The 5130-nt window shown below is 53.4% G+C and overlaps 1 non-coding gene across 1 annotated transcript; it reads left to right on the top strand.

The window, feature by feature from the left end:
* The first annotated feature begins 3131 nt into the window (after nucleotides 1–3131).
* On the top strand, nucleotides 3132–3207 carry trnat-ugu. Its single transcript has one exon. It is a non-coding gene; the product is annotated as a tRNA-Thr (tRNA).
* Nucleotides 3208–5130: the final 1923 nt, after the last annotated feature.

Here is a 5130-nt window from a genome sequence, read left to right as displayed (position 1 = left end):
CTCCGTCTCCCCTGCATCTCCCTCCGTCTCCCGTGCATCTCCCTCCTTCTCCCGTGCATCTCCCTCCTTCTCCCCTGCATCTCCCTCCTTCTCCCGTGCATCTCCCTCCTTCTCCCCTGCATCTCCCCTGCATCTCCCCTGCATCTCCCTCCATCTCCCTCCGTCTCCCCTGCATCTCCCCTGCATCTCCCTCCGTCTCCCCTGCATCTCCCCTGCATCTCCCTCCGTCTCTCCTGCATCTCCCTCCATCTCCCCTGCATCTCCCTCCGTCTCCCCTGCATCTCCCTCCGTCTCCCGTGCATCTCCCTCGGTCTCCCGTGCATCTCCCTCCGTCTCCCGTGCATCTCCCTCCTTCTCCCCTGCATCTCCCTCCGTCTCCCCTGCATCTCCCTCCGTCTCCCGTGCATCTCCCTCCTTCTCCCGTGCATCTCCCTCCTTCTCCCCTGCATCTCCCTCCTTCTCCCGTGCATCTCCCTCCTTCTCCCCTGCATCTCCCCTGCATCTCCCCTGCATCTCCCTCCATCTCGCCTGCATCTCCCTCCGTCTCCCCTGCATCTCCCCTGCATCTCCCTCCGTCTCCCCTGCATCTCCCTCCGTCTCCCCTGCATCTCCCTCCGTCTCCCGTGCATCTCCCTCCGTCTCCCGTGCATCTCCCTCCGTCTCCCGTGCATCTCCCTCCTTCTCCCCTGCATCTCCCTCCGTCTCCCCTGCATCTCCCTCCGTCTCCCGTGCGTCTCCCTCCTTCTCCCGTGCATCTCCCTCCTTCTCCCCTGCATCTCCCTCCGTCTCCCGTGCATCTCCCTCCTTCTCCCCTGCATCTCCCTCCGTCTCCCCTGCATCTCCCTCCGTCTCCCGTGCATCTCCCTCCTTCTCCCGTGCATCTCCCTCCTTCTCCCCTGCATCTCCCTCCTTCTCCCGTGCATCTCCCTCCTTCTCCCCTGCATCTCCCTCCATCTCCCCTGCATCTCCCTCCATCTCCCGTGCATCTCCCTCCTTCTCCCGTGCATCTCCCTCCTTCTCCCCTGCATCTCCCTCCGTCTCCCCTGCATCTCCCTCCGTCTCCCCTGCATCTCCCTCCGTCTCCCCTGCATCTCCCTCCGTCTCCCGTGCATCTCCCTCCGTCTCCCGTGCATCTCCCTCCGTCTCCCGTGCATCTCCCTCCTTCTCCCCTGCATCTCCCTCCGTCTCCCCTGCATCTCCCTCCGTCTCCCGTGCATCTCCCTCCTTCTCCCGTGCATCTCCCTCCGTCTCCCGTGCATCTCCCTCCGTCTCCCGTGCATCTCCCTCCTTCTCCCCTGCATCTCCCTCCGTCTCCCCTGCATCTCCCTCCGTCTCCCGTGCATCTCCCTCCTTCTCCCGTGCATCTCCCTCCTTCTCTCCTGCATCTCCCTCCGTCTCCCGTGCATCTCCCTCCTTCTCCCGTGCATCTCCCTCCTTCTCCCCTGCATCTCCCTCCGTCTCCCCTGCATCTCCCTCCGTCTCCCGTGCATCTCCCTCCATCTCTCCTGCATCTCCCTCCGTCTCCCCTGCATCTCCCTCCGTCTCCCGTGCATCTCCCTCCGTCTCCCGTGCATCTCCCTCCGTCTCCCGTGCATCTCCCTCCTTCTCCCCTGCATCTCCCTCCGTCTCCCCTGCATCTCCCTCCGTCTCCCGTGCATCTCCCTCCGTCTCCCGTGCATCTCCCTCCTTCTCCCCTGCATCTCCCTCCTTCTCCCGTGCATCTCCCTCCTTCTCCCCTGCATCTCCCTCCATCTCCCCTGCATCTCCCTCCATCTCCCGTGCATCTCCCTCCTTCTCCCGTGCATCTCCCTCCTTCTCCCCTGCATCTCCCTCCGTCTCCCCTGCATCTCCCTCCGTCTCCCCTGCATCTCCCTCCGTCTCCCCTGCATCTCCCTCCATCTCCCCTGCATCTCCCTCCGTCTCCCCTGCATCTCCCTCCGTCTCCCCTGCATCTCCCTCCGTCTCCCCTGCATCTCCCTCCGTCTCCCCTGCATCTCCCTCCGTCTCCCCTGCATCTCCCTCCATCTCTCCTGCATCTCCCTCCATCTCTCCTGCATCTCCCTCCATCTCTCCTGCATCTCCCTCCATCTCCCCTGCATCTCCCTCCGTCTCCCCTGCATCTCCCTCCATCTCTCCTGCATCTCCCTCCATCTCTCCTGCATCTCTCCTCCGTCTCCCCTGCATCTCCCTCCATCTCCCCTGCATCTCTCTCCGTCTCCCCTGCATCTCCCTCCATCTCTCCTGCATCTCTCTCCATCCCACCTGCATCTCCCTCCGTCTCCCCTGCATCTCTCTCCATCTCCCTCCGTCTCAATTGCATCTCCCTGAGTCTCCCCTTTCTTGAGACAGGCAACTGGGATGGCCACCCCCTTGTTTTCTGTCCCCGCAAAGGACGCGTACAAGCAAACCTTGGGATTTTCAGAGGCAATTACATTTTCTGTCTCTGAGTCCAAAAAACGTTGGCGTATTTTAATTGTCCGTTAGTTCAATTTTATGTGGCCGTGATTATTTTCGTTTGACGGGGGTTATATTTTTCCCTCTTCTTTCTCCTGTCTTTTGTTTTTGAAACAGTGTTTACATCTGAGGGAAGTCAGTCCTATAAAGGGAAGTGGAATTATACCAGCTTAGCCATAGCGCATTCATCTGTCACGGCAATCCTACGCCTGTGCAGACACACTCGTTTATGCAAGAAAGAGAAGAAGAGACAGAGATGGAGGGAAAGGACAGATGGAGGGAGGGAGGGAGGGGAGCGAGGGAGGGAAGAAATGTCTGGAAGGGGCAGTCCCATGCACTCTAATTAAACGTTGGGAGAGCATTTTGGTTGTAGGTGGGATGATGGAGAGGCTCTCTATTTTGGCTAATATCCAGGTTACTGCATTCTACAGCCGGCCTGTAAGGAGGCCCTAAGGGACCCGAGCTCATCTTATTCAGAATGTGTTGTAACGATAAGGCCCTATAGGACACTCCAACTTCCAAACTACAAAAGCCCAACTCTCCATGTCTCTGAGGATGGCTTGGCCCTCTCCAAACCCCTCAAGCCCCACCATGTTCCTCACGGGAGTCGTCCTGTCAGCTACCTGTTTGCTGCTGTCCAACTTGATTCGTAATGAGGCTTAGAGATACAAGCACAGGGTCCCGTGTGGCCCAGTTGGTAGAGCATGGTGCTTGTAACGCCAGGGTTGTGGGTTCGATTCCCACGGGGGACCAGTAGGAAAATGTATGCACATTATTGTGGATAAGAGGTCCGTAAGCTTCATTAAAACTCACATATGGGAGCTGTAAGCAGAGAGACATGTCCTTCTTTTAGTTTCTGTCCAGGTCCTGTGCTACATTTGGCTGTCTGTATGTCATTAGGTTTCATTCATCTGTCATATCGGCCCAAACACACCCTACGGGGCCAACACATGGACCCGATAAGTTAGGTGGGTCGTCTAGCCAGGTCAGAGCTACAACAGAACTACTCTGCCCCACATCATCACACACAAACAAACACACACACACACACTTAACCAAAAAGCAGACAGACACAGTGACACAAAAACACGTCTGGTATCACACACTGCCACACGGCCTTCCATCCTCGTGTTCTAATGGAACGATTAGAAGAGCTACACATCAGAAAGAGGATCGTCCCCTGGTTAATCTCTGCTAAGCTCCATTTGAGAGATGGGTGCAGCACCGGGGGCTAAGACGATCAGCCGGTAAATAAAGGCTTTAGTACCTGGTTTGGCCCAATATCCGGGTGTAAGCCCCACGGCAGCAGCTGCCACGCATTTCAGAGGACTTGTCTGACCTGTGTTCTGTGTGACTAGTCAGATATGGGGTCTGAAGAGTATTCATTCACATCTGATTATAGTGACGACTTTTAGCATGTGTATGTTACATGTTGACATATATGTTGTTGACATTTTGTTGCATGAATTGGATGGAAGTTGTTACATGTAAGTTAACATCTGTTGACTGAGTGTATAACTGAGTGTATAACTGAGTGTATAACTGAGTGTATAACTGGGTGTATAACTGAGTGTATGACTGAGTGTATGACTGAGTGTATGACTGAGTATATAACTGAGTGTATAACTGAGTGTATAACTGAGTGTATAACTGTGTGTATAACTGAGTGTATAACTGGGTGTATAACTGAGTGTATAACTGAGTGTATAACTGAGTGTATGACTGGGTGTATAACTGAGTGTATAACTGGGTGTATAACTGAGTGTATAACTGTGTGTATAACTGAGTGTATAACTGAGTGTATAACTGGGTGTATAACTGAGTGTATAACTGAGTGTATAACTGAGTGTATGACTGAGTGTATAACTGGGTGTATAACTGAGTGTATGACTGAGTGTATAACTGGGTGTATAACTGAGTGTATAACTGAGTGTATAACTGGGTGTATAACTGAGTGTATAACTGAGTGTATAACTGAGTGTATGACTGGGTGTATAACTGAGTGTATAACTGGGTGTATAACTGAGTGTACTAAACATGAAGAACTCTTTCCATGACAGACTGACCAGGTGAATCCAGGTGAAAGATATGATTCCTTATCGATGTCTCTTGTTATATCCACTTCAATCAGCGTAGATGAAGGGGAGGAGACCGGTTAAAGAAGGATTTTTAAGCCTTGAGACATGGATTGTGTATGTTTGGGCAAGACAAAAAATGTAAGTGCCTTTGAACAGGGTATGGTAGAAGGGGCGGGGGGTGCAACTCAATATTAGGAAGGTGGTCCTGATGTACACTCGGTGTACATCGAGTGTACGATCACGCGGATTGGAATATGTTCCGCATTGCGTCCAACAACAACATTGACGAATATGCTGATTCGGTAAGCGAGTTCATTAGAAAGTGCATTGACGATGTCGTACCCACAGCAACGATTAAAACATTCCCAAACCAGAAACCGTGGATTGACGGCAGCATTCGCGTGAAACTGAAAGCGCGAACTACTGCTTTTAACCAGAGCAAGGTGACCGGAAACATGACCGAATACAAACAGTGTAGCTATTCTCTCCGCAAGGCAATCAAACTAGCTAAGTCCCAGTACAGAGACAAAAGTGAGTCGCAATTCAACAGCTCAGACACAAGAGGTATGTGGCAGGGTCTACAGTCAATCACGGATTA

Source organism: Salvelinus namaycush, chromosome 5, assembly GCF_016432855.1.
Source record: "Salvelinus namaycush isolate Seneca chromosome 5, SaNama_1.0, whole genome shotgun sequence".
NCBI classification, from domain to species: Eukaryota; Metazoa; Chordata; class Actinopteri; order Salmoniformes; family Salmonidae; genus Salvelinus; species Salvelinus namaycush.
The sequence above is the reverse complement of the archived record's forward strand: the minus strand, read 5'-3'. Positions and strand labels throughout refer to the sequence as shown.